This window comes from Triturus cristatus, chromosome 3_1 (assembly GCF_964204655.1).
Source record: "Triturus cristatus chromosome 3_1, aTriCri1.1, whole genome shotgun sequence".
Taxonomy (NCBI): domain Eukaryota; kingdom Metazoa; phylum Chordata; class Amphibia; order Caudata; family Salamandridae; genus Triturus; species Triturus cristatus.
Window position 1 is genome coordinate 31,887,514 of NC_140583.1, and position 18,459 is coordinate 31,905,972.

The window sequence follows — 18,459 nt, forward strand, 5'->3', positions numbered from 1 at the left end:
CCACATACTCCTGAAAAGGATGGAGGAAAGTGTTGGTGGACTCTTCGTAACCACATACTCCTGAAAAGGATGGAGGAAAGGGTTGGTGGGCTCTTAGTAACTAATAAAAGACTCAGAGTTGGTTGCTTCAACCGCTTACTAATTTGGCTCGGGCACGTCGTCCCGGAGGTGTTACATGGAGCAAAGAGCTGTCTGCTGTAGCCCCCCCTAGTGGGCGATGGAGAAGGGTGCAGCTATCGCTACAAGGCTTAGACCCTTGATTGGAGCTATTAATTAAACATGGCAGCGCTTCCAGGCACTTCCAGGGCTTGGGGTGCGCTGGGCAAGCAGACAGATGTGAGGGGGTCTTTCTCTGCCTCTGTGCCAACACAGTAACTTGAGTCTGAGGCGATCTCCCAGCTGACTGAGCGGGGCTTTCACGCTCAGGGGACTCATTCACAAAGGTAGTGTTAGACCTGAAGTTTAAGTGTAGACCTGAAGTGTAAGTTTAGACCAAAACTCTAACTTTAGACCTGAAACCCAAGTTTAAACCTAAAGTTTAACTTTACACCTGAAGTGTAAATTTACACCTAAAGTCTAACTTTACTCATTTTCGGTATTCACAAAGGTAAGTTACTACTACTAACTTACCTTTGTAAATACCGAAAATGAGTAAAGTTATACTTCTAGTCTAAGTTAGACTTTGGGTCTAAACTTACACTTCAGGTCTTAACTTAGACTTTTGCTCTAACTTTATATTTGTGAATGGGCCCTCTATATGTTAATTTACACTTCCTATCTCTAGATGAATTTGCCATGTGCTCCCCTTGACACTTTCCTACATTACAGGTTGCCGAGATGCTGGACCTATCACCCCTAACGTTTCCTGTGTATCTACCCCCTGCCAGGCGCTGGACACGTTGCTCTCCTCGGCCTCTAATAAGCACTAGATCTCTCAGCTGTATCTGGTGGCGATGGAGGGCGCCCGTGCCTTCTTCATAGGGGCGGCTCCGCTGGGAGGAAGGGATGAGGTTTAAGGTGCCAGGGAGGTAGAAGCTTTGCTATACACAGACGACGGGAAGGATTTCTCCTAGCAGCAAGTAGCACATTATTCACTATAAAATCATACAGCAGGAGTATTTCAATGATTAGGATTTGTAAAGCTCTACTAGTCACCCGCGACGGTATCCAGGCGCTGCGAGCCTGGCTGCAGAGGGTGGACTCACTTGAACAGCCAGGTCTTGAATCCCTTCCTGAATTCCTGAAGAGAGGGTGGAGTCCAGAGGTGGACATGGCAGTGAGGTAGGAGAAGGAGTGTCCTCCACTGTTCCTCCAGCGGATGGGGGTGGGGGGGGGGAGCGGGAGGTAGATGGAGGGCGGAGTGCAGGTGTTGATGGAAGCTCGGGCGGTGGCTGATGTATGACGGTCCTTGATTGTGAAGGGCCTTGTGAAGGTCATAGGTCAGCATCTTGAATTTATGTTTCTTGTGGACGGAGAGCTGATGGAGTTTTTAGAGATATGGGGTGATGTGGGTCCATTTGGGTAAGCCGAGGACGAGTCTGAAGTGTTACACTCCAAAAGCATTACATGATTTTGGTGTGGGAGAGACCTCAGCTTCTGCCAGATGTGGGGAGCTGAGGGCAGGCTGTCTGCATACAGTCATATTGGAAGGAGCTCCTTCCGGCTCTGTCAGCCACCATAGGGCAGGATGTACCTCGAGACGCGAGATTGCGGTATTAGGGTGGGTAAGGAGCTCCCGACTCCGTACAGACCCTACACAGCCCTGGCATGGTCGGTGGCCAAGAGATTGCCTGCTGTTGGGGTACGGCAAGATCCCCTAAATAGAAGCAGTGGAGGGAGCCCTTAATACTGAACTCTGCGTCGAACGTATGCCGCCTACTTCTGGCCCTCGAGATGTGTGGAGTCCACTGAAAAGCTTCCCGATGTCCGCTCCTCCGGAGCGTGAGTGCCTGTGACTCCCGGCCTGGCCTGGGGGGGGCTATTAGGGTTGCAAGCAGAGGGACCCCGAGACTCGGACTCAATGGTATGAGGCCAGCGGTTGGTAGTGGAGGTGGGCGAGGCCTGCTATAGTCCACCGGATGTGGTGATGCTTGACACATCATGACAGATGACGCCACCGAACATGTGGAGTTACAAATGGGTAATGTTGGTCAGTTGTGGGTGAATCTAACTATACCAGTACTGATTTATTGTGAGTGACTATTTTGCATCAACTATGTGGTACTGGGTGTGCGATACATGAAATAAAATAAACCCGTCTGCTGTGTAATGTCTACTTGTGCATTGAGGCTCTGCTCGCTGTGCATGGAGCCACACCTGAGATCCTGCTGGGAGCGGCAGACCCTGACCCACCCCCTCCGACTGGTCCCCGCTGGTCAAGAGAGACTCCCTCCACCCCTCTGAATGGACTGACCGTGGGCGAGCTCTCTCTCCTCTGTTGCCCAAATCAGTCCAGCGGGCAGGTCCACCAGCCTTCAGTTCTGGTGCCCTGCTGGCTCTGGTGGCACAGTGCACTAATGTGACCACTGTAGGGGCCTGTGTTTGACCTCATGGTCACAGATTCAAATCTAGGCAGGGCCACTCAGCCTTCCATCCTTCTGAGGTAGATAAAATGGGTACTTTTGAGCTGGGTAACAATAAATATCTGTTATTCAGCGCCAAGAGGCCCTTCAGGGTGAACGTGCGCTTTATCAATACACAAATATGTCTCTCTACGCCCCCTGAAACTGACCACCGATGGAAGTGTAGCGGGCTCTGGTGGGGGCACAGATAGACTCATGCCACATGCACTGGGCTGCTGAAAGTCACCACGGGGAGGGCTACCAACGCTTCGGAACCCAGCAGCCGGACGGAAGCAGAACTGAGGGATTAGGAACACATATTAGCAGCCATGGAAGCCTTTCCCTGGCCCACGGTAATCTCAAGGATGCGATGTAAAGTGCTTTGCAACCTTCACCACAGGTACCAGGGTAAGAACCTGGTTATTACATAATCTAGCGCCTCGTGACTTGCCTAACAACGCCCCTGAGATCGACTACTGTACATCGGATCACCCAAGATAGACATTCAAACAGCTGTACTATGAAGGCCGCAATCTGGAAGCCGCGGAGTCCGCGGACAACATAACACAGGTGCCCAAGGTACTGCTGAAGTCTAGACGCGCCAAAACAAAGTCCCTGATTGCTAAGAAAGGTAAGTAAAGGGAGACTGCACAGAAGCTGTGGAGTCCGCGGACAACATAACACAGACGCCAACGATAAACACTACTGCTACACTCTGAACGTGCAAAAACAAAGGCCCTGATTGCCAAGAAATGAAAGTAAAGGGAGACTGCACAGAAGCTGTGGAGTCCGCGGACAACATAACACAGACGCCAACGGTAAACACTACTGCTACACTCTGAACGTGCAAAAACAAAGGCCCTGATTGCCAAGAAATGAAAGTAAAGGGAGACTGCACAGAAGCTGTGGAGTCCGCGGACAACATAACACAGACGCCAACGGTAAACACTACTGCTACACTATGAACGTGCAAAAACAAAGGCCCTGATTGCCAAGAAATGAAAGTAAAGGGAGACTGCACAGAAGCTGTGGAGTCCGCGGACAACATAACACAGACGCCAACGGTAAACACTACTGCTACACTCTGAACGTGCAAAAACAAAGGCCCTGATTGCCAAGAAATGAAAGTAAAGGGAGACTGCACAGAAGCTGTGGAGTCCGCGGACAACATAACACAGACGCCAACGGTAAACACTACTGCTACACTCTGAACGTGCAAAAACAAAGGCCCTGATTGCCAAGAAATGAAAGTAAAGGGAGACTGCACAGAAGCTGTGGAGTCCGCGGGCAACATAACACAGACGCCAACGGTAAACACTACTGCTACACTCTGAACGTGCAAAAACAAAGGCCCTGATTGCCAAGAAATGAAAGTAAAGGGAGACTGCACAGAAGCTGTGGAGTCCGCGGACAACATAACACAGACGCCAACGGTAAACACTACTGTTACACTCTGAACGTGCAAAAACAAAGGCCCTGATTGCCAAGAAATGAAAGTAAAGGGAGACTGCACAGAAGCTGTGGAGTCCGCGGACAACATAACACAGATGCCCAAGGTACTGCTGAACTCTAGACGCGCCAAAACAAAGGCCCTGATTGCCAAGAAATGAAAGTAAAGGGAGACTGCACAGAAGCTGTGGAGTCCGCGGACAACATAACACAGACGCCAACGGTAAACACTACTGTTACACTCTGAACGTGCAAAAACAAAGGCCCTGATTGCCAAGAAATGAAAGTAAAGGGAGACTGCACAGAAGCTGTGGAGTCCGCGGACAACATAACACAGATGCCCAAGGTACTGCTGAACTCTAGACGCGCCAAAACAAAGGCCCTGATTGCCAAGAAAGGAAAGTAAAGGGAGACTGAACAGAAGCTGTGGGGTCCGTGGACAATATAACACAGATGACCAAGGTACTGCTGAACTCTAGACGCGCCAAAACAAAGGCCCTGATTGCCAAGAAATGAAAGTAAAGGGAGTTTGCACAGAAGCTGTGCAGAATGGCAGAAGCAGGACACCGAGCAGAGACTTGAGTACAGCGTCCATCCCCGTGGGGTGTTGGCGGATGATAAAGTCTCGGCATCGACGGCTCGAGGCTGGCACGGCAATGATGAGACCCGGATGAGGTCAGACGCTTTTTTCATTTCTCAGTATCCAGCTTCAGAAAATGTGACTTCCGCCAACATTTATCAGCGAAGACGAGAATGAAGAGACGTCAGGCTAAATTATTTAAAAAAAACTAAATGATTTGCATATCTTCAACATACATGAAATGATCGGACCTGTATGTAGATAAAGGTGTGCATCGACGTCTGAAATAGAAACTCAAAAGAGGGCAGTTATGCATGTACCATAGTAAGATTTTTTTCTACGCCAATCTGGCCGATTGTTGAATGTATCTGTTTTATAATCTTCAATAAAAAACATTTTTTACAAAGAAAAGAGGGCAAAGCCGGCGAAGTCTGTAGAACTTGCAGGGAACATCTTAAGGTTCTAGGGGAGCAAGGGTAAACCTTCCACCCCCCGCCCCCTTAAAAGCAAGAGTCGCCCAGTCCAGGGTCACCTCGAGGAGGTCAGAGGATCACAGCTCTGACGCTGTCGTCATCCCTCGTGTGAAGCAGAGAGAGCTGTAACCTACTGCTGTGTCCAGGTGACAACCTGCTGAAGGGGCTCCAAGACATTATATCCAAAGACACGTAGCAGCGCCTTTCAAAACATATCAATAAATAAACAAGTCCATTCATTAACACACGCATTATTAGGTTTAACATACTTATGAAGGCACCCGGCTGTCACACTTTTTCCGAGTCCGGCCAAAAGGCGGGCCTGGGGTGGAAGCCGCCAGATTGGGTGAAACGTTGATTGGCAGGGGAGAGATTCTGCGACCCTTTCTCGATGGAAGGGAGGAAAGGGGGCTGCTTTGAGAGCAGGGGGGCAGCTCAGAGACGTTTTAAGGCATGGGTAAAGTGGGCCCTAGCCCAGGGCCCCAGCCTTTCAGGGGCCCCCAGATAGTGGCAGCTCTGTTCTGCAGAGAGTCTTGCCCTCGTGACCTTGAATAATTCTTCAACAGGTTATTTTGAATGTCATTTATTTGTTAAGGTGGGTGACGTGTGAGTCTATTACAGATATTTTGCAGAGTAATGTTGTGTTTATGTTTTATACAAAATCCATAAAAACAGTTTCTTTTAGATCACAATAGGATCTCACCTATGAGAAGCAGGAGGGCGTCTCAGAGGTTATTTGCAGTGACATCAGAGCGCTGCTGCTGTGTTACAATATTGAACACACCTCACAATCCCTCAATATCAGATGTAAAGACATTCAGAGTTTGATCCAGTGATCTACCCAAAGAGGGCATAAAGAGATGAAATTGGATCATACATTAAAAGTTGTTCCGAACAGGGGCCCCCGAAATACATTTGGCCAAGGGCCCCAGCATCCTTAAGATGTCCCTGGGTGGCTGCCAGGGCCCAGCCATGAACGCTGCAAGAGTTCCTGCTAAGGCTCCTAAGGTGTGGGTCTCAAATCCACATTGAGGCCTGGCCTGGTTCTGGATTGCTTAGAAAGGAAATGGAGGTAGGACTTCAATCCACTGGCTAAACAAACTTATAAGACAACATTAAAAGCCTATTACAATAAAGCTCGCCTGGGAAAAATGAACTTTCTCAATGAAAAAATTGAGAAAGCAGGAAATAAAAGTGAAGAACTTTTTTAAGTTGTAAAAGATTTTACAGCCCCTTGTGCTATAAAGAATCCCTTTACACCAACGAAAGAATGGACTGAGAGCATTGCTCAATTTTTCTTCACTAAAATCTCCTCTATACAGGCCACTTTCGGAGCGGCTTGTCCAGACCCTCAGGTGAATTTGGAAAAGCTTTTCTTACAGACACCTCCGTCTGCGAATTGCCTATTACAAATTCCAGCACTTTCGCTAGAAAAATCCTTACACATTCTTCGCTCTCTTAAGTCAGGCTCTCCCGTGGATCCCTATCCGGCAAAGATTCTGGCCTCGATAGCAGAGGTTATCAACCCGGCAGTCAATCGGGTGCTGAACCTCTCATTAACTGAAGGGTCAGTACCGGATAGTTGGAAACACGGGAAAATTCTTCCTCTTTTAAAAAAAACCCTCTGCCGATCCCTGGACAGCGGGTAAATACAGACCTATCTCACTGCTCCCGGCCCTATCCAAGACTCTGGAGAAATATGTAAATCAGGTTCTCGGGGAGTTTATTGAATCCAATGGCATTTTTCATCCTAGCCAATCAGGGTTCCGTGCTAATTACAGCACAGAAACAGCTCTCCTCGAGATATCAGAGTCCATAAAAGTTACCTTGGACAAAGGTGGGAAAGCAGTTTTGATATTGCTTGATTTATCTGCAGCTTTCGATACCGTACCCCATGACCTTCTTCTTGATCGTCTTTGGAGGTGCGGTATTGGCGGCATTGCCCTACAATGGTTCCGGTCCTACCTCACCAATCGCCAGCAGACAGTTTGGTCTCCCCTTTTGAGACCCCCATTCAACCAATGAATGTGGGAGTTCCTCAGGGATCCATCTTGAGCCCCACACTGTTTAATGTGTATATGGCTCCCCTGGCATTGTTGGTTGAACCTTTTGGTGCCAGAATCGTTTCCTATTCTGATGACACGCAACTGCTGTTCACGTGCGGCAAGGGCGAAGTCTTGGACGGGAAGAGGCTTAACCTATGCCTATCTGCGGTATTCAATTGGTTTAACGTAAACCAACTACGCTGCAACTCTGAAAAATCAGAAATGATCTTCTTCGGCTGCACGCCGGGTGAAGAATGGCGAGAATGGTGGCCATCTTATATGTCTCCTCCAACCACCTTGGCTACTACGGTCAAGAATTTAGGGGTTAAATTGGACAATAATCTTTCCATGAATGCCCAGGTTCAAACGGTGGTGGCATACACAAAACACAGGACTTCCTACGCTTATCTTTCAAAAAGGCAATATGTCCACAAATATTAACAGCAACCACAGACAACGGTGTACAGAACAATGTTATTTCATTTATTAGCTCATTTTGTTCATTTTTTCATTTTTTCATTATTCTTTTGGGCGACATATACATATAGCGTCACAATATTGAAACAAAATTGTAACTAACCTTAACAATATAAAGACAATACATCTAAAAAACATATATACAACATAAATTCAAGGACATTCAAAAGCATTCAAGACAATAGGCCTGAAAAACCCCAAAAAATTAAACAACAGTCTAATAACGGTTAAAACCATGAGTTGTACAATATAGACATGAGACCAGCGCCAACGCGCGTTTCGGAGCACATAAGTTGCTTTTAAGGGCTCCTTCTTCAGGGCGTGCTTAGGTGGTCTTTCAAACAACCAAGGCTTCAAGGCCTAGTTAGGTGTCCAACCTCACAAGGTATAGTTACACAATCAATATTGACAGCCGTAAGTCTGTGGGTATAAAGAACCTCAATGAATAATTTATAATCATCATTTAGATTTAGCAATTTCTTTCAGGAGGTGGAAGGAGCTATTACTGAGAATGAAGGCGTTAAAGGCTCATATTAGCCCGTGATAAAAAGCAATCACCTGAAGAAAAGAAGATGGTGAAGGAATAAAATTCCAAGGACCCATCACCTAGATGTGCACATAACAAACTGTGAGAATAAATATATATACACATACTTGTCATGCAACGACTCTTTTTTAGAAAGAGGATACCAGGTAGGCAGCGACTTCGTTCTTTGAATTAACTTTATACATGGAAACTAAGAAAATAAAATAAGAAACAGACACACATTGACCCTTTTTCAAAATATAAGGATATACTAATAAGTATAAATCTGGGAAATTTTAGAAGTGAGTATTAGAATTACAAGGTTCACGCTCGGTCTAAATAAAAGGAGAACAGGATTTTCTATTTCTTGCTAGACCCTAGTTAGGGATGGTGTAACAGGCTATGTCTAGCTACGAATGTGTACAGAAATTTAAAAGAACATGTTTGTTCTAATACAACTCTCAGATCTAGCGATGTAGATGGCGATAGGCTAATAGGACTTCTTCGCGCAAAAGGTTGGAAGGAGCGCGTGATGCTAGAGGGACTAACGCCAAGGTAAAACTAACCAACTTACTTACTCTGCCGGGGTATAATGGGATGAGATGGCAGTGTCTGAGTCGGTAGGTTTCAAGAACGACATCTGATTGAGTCCAGGTATGTTTGTGTGGATAAGGCTAGTAAGAATGGTCGCATTCAGGAGTAACCTGAAAATGTAAGAACACAAACTGAATAAAAAAATTTAAATACATTTTTTTTTTTATGGGGGCAAGGTAGATATAATAGATTCTATACTAGGCTGCTTACCAACAAGGGTCATCACCGTCCACATTAGTAATATCCAAGCCTGGATATATATAAAATGAGTCAGGGGGATTTCTTATCAATGATTAAAGTTCCCGCAAGGATGTGGTATAGATGGAATCTATGTGGTCACCAGGTTACTCGAGACCTGAGAGTATATATACAGCAGGTTTTATAATGAGCAAAAGGGAACTGAGTATAGTTTAATGGGTTAAAGAAGCTTGATGAATGGTGTGTCATATCCAGAACAAAGAATTAAAGCTGATATTCTGGACATTACCCAAAGGGCACTTAATAGGGGCACTTTGTGTACCCAAGAATTCAACTATCTCAATGTAGAATTCCATCGAATACCCATTCTTTATGGGGTTCCAAAAATACACAAGAACCCACTGTCCCCCCCATTTAGACCAATAGTATAGCCTGTTACACCATCCCTAACTAGGGTCTAGCAAGAAATAGAAAATCCTGTTCTCCTTTTATTTAGACCGAGCGTGAACCTTGTAATTCTAATACTCACTTCTAAAATTTCCCAGATTTATACTTATTAGTATATCCTTATATTTTGAAAAAGGGTCAATGTGTGTCTGTTTCTTATTTTATTTTCTTAGTTTCCATGTATAAAGTTAATTCAAAGAACGAAGTCGCTGCCTACCTGGTATCCTCTTTCTAAAAAAGAGTCGTTGCATGACAAGTATGTGTATATATATTTATTCTCACAGTTTCTTATGTGCACATCTAGGTGATGGGTCCTTGGAATTTTATTCCTTCACCATTTTCTTTTCTTCAGGTGATTGCTTTTTATCACGGGCGAATATGAGCCTTTAACGCCTTCATCTCAGTAATAACTCCTTCCACTTCCTGAAAGAAATTGCTAAATCTAAATGATGATTATAAATTATTCATTGAGGTTCTTTATACCCACAGACTTACGGCTGTCAATATTGATTGTGTAACTATACCTTGTGAGGTTGGACACCTAACTAGGCCTTGAAGCCTTGGTTGTTTGAAAGACCACCTAAGCACGCCCTGAAGAAGGAGCCCTTAAAAGCAACTTATGTGCTCCGAAACGCGCGTTGGCGCTGGTCTCATGTCTATATTGTACAACTCATGGTTTTAACCGTTATTAGACTGTTGTTTAATTTTTTTTGTGTTTTTCAGGCCTATTGTCTTGAATGCTTTCGAATGTCCTTGAATTTATGTTGTATATATGTTTTTTAGATGTATTGTCTTTATATTGTTAAGGTTAGTTACAATTTTGTTTCAATATTGTGACGCTATATGTATATGTCGCCCAAAAGAATAATGAAAAAATGAAAAAATGAACAAAATGAGCTAATAAATGAAATAACATTGTTCTGTACACCGTTGTCTGTGGTTGCTGTTAATATTTGTGGACATATTGCCTTTTTGAAAGATAAGCGTAGGAAGTCCTGTGTTTTGTGTATCATACTTATCCCTGTATTCTTCCTCGCTCATTAACTTTATCAGGGTCCCTCTTTTGTAGTTCCTTCAAACGGTGGTGGCTTCATGCTTCGGCCTTTTAAGGGTGATGCGCAACTTCCTACCTTTACTTTCTGTATCCCACAGGAAGATAGCCGTGCAAGCCCTAATACTATCTCGGCTCGACTACGTGAATGTCCTATATTTAGGCCTTCCCGAGTATCTGATCAATCGGCTTCAGGTCGCCCAGAACGCTGCTGCCTGAGCTAGTTTTTGGGCTGATCGCCATACACACACTACCCCTCTCCGTAGAACACTTCACTGGCTCCCAGTGCGTAAGAGAGTGTCCTTCAAGGCACTGGCACTGGCCTTCAAGGCCTTTCATAATATCGGCACTCCTTATCTGAGGGATAGATGCCAGCAGTATGCTCCAGCTCATAATCTACGGTCTTCATCCTCCTGTCTTTTACTGACCCCAAGGTTTCATCGTGCTCGGCTGGGAGGTCGTTCCTTTCAGGTACTGGCATCTGCACTCAGGTATAATCTACCTATTGAGCTGTGCCGGGAAAATGATCTTTTGCGCTTTCGTCACAAACTAAAAACCTTGTTGTTCCTATGATCTGCGATCTGGGTCTGACTGCTGAGGTTTATCTTGTTACGGGTTCTCTGTGTTAGTGCCGGGACACTCTTGGGAGTAGCCGTGTGCTCTATAAATACCCAGTAACATTAACATTAACATTTCAGTCCGGCCCTGATGAACGGGGGCACAATGGCAACTCCAAACAGGGAGACGTCATCCCACTGCCATGGGATGGGTCCACACGGTGGGCAGAGAGGGGGCTACAGCAGGTTTCGGCTCTCTGGCGAGTCTAGGCCAAGGATCTGTGGCTGGACCAGGGGCCGTGATGGATGCATGAAGATAAGAGACTGTATCTTCAGAGGGGGGGGCAGGTGCACTGACTGGTGGTCGCCGCAGGCGCGCCTGACCCTGCAGCGCACTAGCAGTGTGTGACGTGCTCCCCCTCATTGGCCACATGAGTCAAGCTGTCCAGTCAATTCCTTTCCTCTGCTGGTTGTATTCAGTGCACCAGTGACTTGTCAGTAATCTTTAGTTGTGTCTCCTAAGCTGGCAGTACCTTTCCTCGCCTCATGCACCTGCAGGCTGAAAGCTTGTCCTGAACCTACCTTCCACGGACCCACCAGGCCCTCTCTTCCATAGGTGGATGGGGGGGCAGGTAGCTTCATGCCACACTTTGTGTTACAGGCCTCCTAGCCATTCTGGGGGTGCCAGTTGCATTTCATGGTCCACATCCTCCCGGGGCTCCCCTGCTGGTCAGCCCTTCATGTTGTCATCTTAGGTTCCTACCTGTGATATTTTGCCACTTGCTTCTGAGTTCTCTCTCTGCGTGACCTCTTGTGACTGGCACCGTCTCGTGACATTGTGGGAACCACAGTCCCTTGTTGGCATCTATGGGGACTTGTACCGTGTGAATCTAGCAGCACAGCCCTCATGAAGACCCTCTGAGCTCAGCATCCGCCTTGGCGGACACTGTTCGGTCAACAGTTCTTCCCCGGTTCACCTTCCCTTCACGTCCACTGCGTGTTTAGCATGGGCAGCTGCCTGGTCAGAGGACAAGACTCACACAAGAGCCGGGTCCCATGTGTGATATACAGACATCAGTTAAATATATACAAACACTGTCACGCTCTTAGGTGTTTGATTTTGCGTCCATTTTTCTTTTGAAGACGTCACATATAAGACTACTGACAGGACAGTCTCATGAAGCCACAGCACCGGTGAACAGAATGACAGGGTCCGGCCACCTGGTACCACAGTTTTCATGTGCTCGATGTTGAGTTTGAGCCCGACTCGGACAGTCAAGTCAAGGGGCGAATGTTGAGTTTAAGCCAGGCTTAGCTTGTGCCCAATGTTGAGTGTGAGTCAGGCTCGGTCACTCAAGCCTTGTCCCCAGAGTTGAGTTTGAGCCAGGCTCAGCTTGTGCCCAATGTTGAGTGTGAGTTAGGCTCGGCCACTCAAGCCATGTTCCCAGAGTTGAGTTTGAGTCAGGCTCAGCTTGTGCCCAATGTTGAGTGTGAGTCAGACTCGGTCACTCAAGCCTTGTTCCCAGAGTTGAGTTTGAGCGAGGCTCAGCTCGTGCCCAATGTTGAGTGTGAGTCAGGCTCGGCCACTCAAGCCATGTTCCCAGAGTTGAGTTTGAGCCAGACTCAGCTCGTGCCCAATGTTGAGTGTGAGTCAGGCTCGGCCACTCAAGCCATGTTCCCAGAGTTGAGTTTGAGCCAGACTCAGCTCGTGCACAATGTTGAGTGTGAGTCAGGCTTGGCCACTCAAGCCATGTTCCCAGAGTTGAGTTTGAGCCATGCTTGTCCAATCAACCCATGTACCAAATATTGAGGCTCAAGCCAGACTCAGACAGTCAATGCAAGCCCAGGACTGAAACTCCATAGCTGTTTGTACTAGTTGCCCCCTCCTGCCATTTTTGCATTTTCCCTGCATGTAATCTATTTGAAATGGTTGTTGTGCCCAAGTGGCTAGGCACGAACTCCTGCACCCTCTGCACAGCCCCTGGCTACTGCTGGTAAACGAGAGACCCCAACTGGGCCTTAGTGAAGCACCCTAGCTCCCTTGTTCGAAGGTGGCCTGTTGGTAGCTGTAGAAAAGTCCCTCTTTTTACATGGTTAGTCCCCGCTTTTTGCCTGATACGTGATGTGATTGCGAATGAAAGTGCACTGGGTCACTGCTGACCAGGTTTACAATGGCAGGTCTCTTTCCTAAAACTGCACGACAATTGACACAACTTCAGTAACCCCTGTTTGTCCCTAGTAAGTGGTAGCCCTGGTACCTAGGTCATTGGTACTGACGAGGATACACTAGGGCTGCAGCAAAAATTGTGCCACCCTCGGGACCCCTCACCAAGACCATGCACACTGCCATTAAAGTCTGCATGTCTTGGTGCAGAGAAAACCAAAGAGCTGACTTGGCCCAGATCCCTGTATGCCATGCTCACTGACTCTGCATGATATATAGGTAAGTCACCCCTACTGCAGGCCTTACAGCCCTAAGGCAGGGTGCACTATATCCCGTGTGTGGACATATCTACATGAACAGATTTGAAGCAGTAATATCTAAGTCCATTCTTGGATGTTGTAAGTGCCCTGGAAGCCATAGACGGTACAAGGACTGGATACTTGTCATCACAAGTTTCCTAAATCCATGATGGCTTCACCGTACCCTAAGATATTTGGTACCAAACATCTTTTCTTAATAAAGCCTCACTGATGCCAGTGTTGGATTTAATAATACATGTATAGAGAGGGCACCTTAAAGGGTAACCAAGGCATCTCCAGATAGTGAAGGATGCCAACCCCTGTCCTGCACCACATTTGGTGGGAGCATTGGCAGGAAAATTAGTTAGCTTAGGAGATGTGCCCATATTCAGCCATCACCACCTCTAAGAGGGGGATAGCTGATGTGGACACTACTTTTCCAATTCCTCTCTTTTGAGATGGTAAGAATTACCCTATGAGGGCTAGGGTAGTGCCCCTTCCCACAGAAAATGGTCACTTACAGGGTGTAAACATCCTAAATGTATGTAGCCCATTGGCTACAACCTGTCATTCACTTTAAAACCCCTAAATTTAGTATTTAGGTGGCATCCATCGACCCAGAACTTGTATCTGACAGATGCAAAGAAGACACCGACAAAGAGGAGCTTCGGACCCGAGAACCGAAGACCTACTTAAGAATGTAGCACAAAACCCTGCCTCCTGCTCTCAGGACTCAACCGTCGTGGTGTGCTGTCTCGTCCTGCTGCTGTGAGGCCTTCTGGAACCCTGGAGCACCTCCAGCCCTTTGCCAATTACCAGGGAACTCCTTTGGGGTAGAGGAACTACTCCCCTGCAGTCTGCAGGCATCAGAGCCACAGAGTCTGGTTTACCGACTTGCTTCTCCCCAGCAACTTAGAAGCAGCATCCATGCAAGAAGAAGTACACCAGCTCCTGAGGGTCAGATTAGTCTTCCCATCGAGTGCGAAGACACCAAGACCTACCAGAGCCGGTCCGCACCAATACCCGGGGTACTTGACCCCTGAAACCTACACCGAGACCAAGAGTCCAATCTGGACTCCAACTGCCCAGGAGGCAAGCACCCATCAAAGGACATCAAGACCCCTAAGGCCCACTTCGTGAGTGGCCCAGCTGTCCCAGAATCATCCCACAGACATATGGGCAGAGGACAGAAGCAGTGGCTGGCTGGATGCTCCAGAGTGTGCTTATCATTTTGAGTGGCTGTCTTGCGCCAGGACCAGTTAGAATCTGGCCAAGGATAAGAGGAACCAATTTACGGAGCTGATACTCTCCTGTCTGGCTTGGATCTAAAATAAACGTAGGAGACGACAGTCCAGGCCAGCTTCTGACCCTCACCTGCAAAGAGCATCTCACCTGATTGGTGGAATTATACCAGGCATCTGTTTAGCAGTGACTATTTGGTCCAACTGCACAGCTTGAGACTATAACCTGGTGCTAAGGCTGAGAAATTTGAAGAGTTTCATGGACAATTCAGGGCTAGGTGAGGTGAAGTGAGATATGAACGGTGGCGGTGGTAGATGAGGTGAGATATGAACAATGCAGGGGTAGGTGAGGTGAGATATGAACAAGGCAAGGGATAGGTGAGTTGAGATATGAACAAGGCAAGGGATAGGTGAGGTGAGATATGAACAAGGGATAGGTGAGGTGAGATATGAACAAGGCAAGGGATAGGTGAGGTGAGATATGAACAAGGCAAGGGATAGGTGAGGTGAATATGAACAAGGCAAGGGATAGGTGTGGTGAGATATGAACAAGGCAAGGGATAGGTGAGGTGAGATATGAACAAGGGATAGGTGAGGTGAGATATGAACAAGGCAAGGGATAGGTGAGGTGAATATGAACAAGGCAAGGGATAGGTGAGGTGAGATATGAACAAGGCAAGGGATAGGTGAGGTGAGATATGAACAAGGGATAGGTGAGGTGAGATATGAACAAGGCAAGGGATAGGTGAGGTGAGATATGAACAAGGGATAGGTGAGGTGAGATATGAACAAGGCAAGGGATAGGTGTGGTGAGATATGAACAAGGCAAGGGATAGGTGAGGTGAATATGAACAAGGCAAGGGATAGGTGTGGTGAGATATGAACAAGGCAAGGGATAGGTGAGGTGAGATATGAACAAGGCAAGGGATAGGTGAGGTGAGATATGAACAAGGGATAGGTGAGGTGAGATATGAACAAGGCAAGGGATAGGTGAGCTTAGATATGAACAAGGCAAGGGATAGGTGAGGTGAGATATGAACAAGGGATAGGTGTGGTGAGATATGAACAAGGCAAGGGATAGGTGAGGTGAATATGAACAAGGCAAGGGATAGGTGTGGTGAGATATGAACAAGGCAAGGGATAGGTGAGGTGAGATATGAACAAGGCAAGGGATAGGTGAGGTGAGATATGAACAAGGGATAGGTGAGGTGAATATGAACAAGGCAAGAGATAGGTGAGCTTAGATATGAACAAGGCAAGGGATAGGTGAGGTGAATATGAACAAGGCAAGGGATAGGTGTGGTGAGATATGAACAAGGCAAGGGATAGGTGAGGTGAATATGAACAAGGCAAGAGATAGGTGAGCTTAGATATGAACAAGGCAAGGGATAGGTGAGGTGAGATATGAACAAGGCAAGGGATAGGTGAGGTGAGATATGAACAAGGCAAGGGATAGGTGAGGTGAGATATGAACAAGGCAAGGGATAGGTGAGCTTAGATATGAACAAGGCAAGGGAGAGGTGAGGTGAGATATGAACAAGGCAAGGGAGAGGTGAGGTGAGATATAAACAAGGCAAGGGATAGGTGAGGTGAGATATGAACAAGGGATAGGTGAGGTGAGATATGAACAAGGCAAGGGAGAGGTGAGCTTAGATATGAACAAGGCAAGGGATAGGTGAGGTGAGATATGAACAAGGGATAGGTGAGTTGAGATATGAACAAGGCAAGGGATAGGTGAGATATGAACAAGGGATAGGTGAGGTGAGATATGAACAAGGCAAGGGATAGGTGAGGTGAGATATGAACAAGGCAAGGGATAGGTGAGGTGAATATGAACAAGGCAAGGGATAGGTGAGGTGAATATGAACAAGGCAATGGATAGGTGAGGTGAGATATGAACAAGGGATAGGTGAGGTGAGATATGAACAAGGCAATGGATAGGTGAGGTGAGATATGAACAAGGCAAGGGATAGGTGAGCTTAGATATGAACAAGGCAAGGGATAGGTGAGGTGAGATATGAACAAGGGATAGGTGTGGTGAGATATGAACAAGGCAAGGGATAGGTGAGGTGAATATGAACAAGGCAAGGGATAGGTGTGGTGAGATATGAACAAGGCAAGGGATAGGTGAGGTGAGATATGAACAAGGCAAGGGATAGGTGAGGTGAGATATGAACAAGGGATAGGTGAGGTGAATATGAACAAGGCAAGAGATAGGTGAGCTTAGATATGAACAAGGCAAGGGATAGGTGAGGTGAATATGAACAAGGCAAGGGATAGGTGTGGTGAGATATGAACAAGGCAAGGGATAGGTGAGGTGAATATGAACAAGGCAAGAGATAGGTGAGCTTAGATATGAACAAGGCAAGGGATAGGTGAGGTGAGATATGAACAAGGCAAGGGATAGGTGAGGTGAGATATGAACAAGGCAAGGGATAGGTGAGGTGAGATATGAACAAGGCAAGGGATAGGTGAGCTTAGATATGAACAAGGCAAGGGAGAGGTGAGGTGAGATATGAACAAGGCAAGGGATAGGTGAGGTGAGATATGAACAAGGCAAGGGATAGGTGAGCTTAGATATGAACAAGGCAAGGGATAGGTGAGCTTAGATATGAACAAGGCAAGGGATAGGTGAGGTGAGATATGAACAAGGCAAGGGATAGGTGAGGTGAGATATGAACAAGGCAAGGGATAGGTGAGCTTAGATATGAACAAGGCAAGGGAGAGGTGAGGTGAGATATGAACAAGGCAAGGGAGAGGTGAGGTGAGATATAAACAAGGCAAGGGATAGGTGAGGTGAGATATGAACAAGGGATAGGTGAGGTGAGATATGAACAAGGCAAGGGAGAGGTGAGCTTAGATATGAACAAGGCAAGGGATATGTGAGGTGAGATATGAACAAGGGATAGGTGAGTTGAGATATGAACAAGGCAAGGGATAGGTGAGATATGAACAAGGGATAGGTGAGGTGAGATATGAACAAGGCAAGGGAAAGGTGAGGTGAATATGAACAAGGCAAGGGATAGGTGAGGTGAATATGAACAAGGCAAGGGATAGGTGAGGTGAGATATGAACAAGGGATAGGTGAGGTGAGATATGAACAAGGCAAGGGAGAGGTGAGCTTAGATATGAACAAGGCAAGGGATAGGTGAGGTGAGATATGAACAAGGGATAGGTGAGGTGAGATATGAACAAGGCAAGGGATAGGTGAGGTGAGATATGAACAAGGCAAGGGATAGGTGAGGTGAGATATGAACAAGGCAAGGGAGAGGTGAGGTGAGATATGAACAAGGCAAGGGATAGGTGAGGTGAGATGTGAGGAGAGATACGAGCAGTGCAGAGAGTAGGAGACAATTCCCCGCTCTTCTGACAGAGCAACCACTGGATAACCTAAAGAATTTGTTCATTTTTGAGTTTCTGTGATCCCTGTTTAAATGACAGACTTCGCCAATTATATAGAAAAAAGCCTCAGAACTTTACTATTATAAGTCAACTCAGAAAAGCTACAAACTTTCTGCAGCTTTTATGTATTTTTTAAAACTGACGCGCATTGAACTGTTTCTAATATCTGTTTGCAACAAATATCTAACAGGTTTTTGATGTGTTTAACTTTGCAATTGAGCTTTTTTTTTTCTTCTTTATGTTTGTAAACATGCTCGTTCTTTCACTTGAAAGAGCTACGCACCAAGATTGTGGCTTGTGGGATTAGGTGATGGTGCGACCAAGTACCATATGGGATAAACTTCCCCCTGTGTACATGATAAGGATATTACAAACCCCTCTGAAGTTCCATCACC

The 18,459-nt window shown here is 46.5% G+C and overlaps 1 protein-coding gene across 2 annotated transcripts in view; it reads right to left on the bottom strand.

Annotated features, from left to right (window-relative positions):
• CREB3L1 (cAMP responsive element binding protein 3 like 1) overlaps window positions 1–18,459 on the bottom strand; it is a 387,245-nt gene that overhangs the window by 187,712 nt on the left and 181,074 nt on the right. The window lies entirely within an intron of this gene.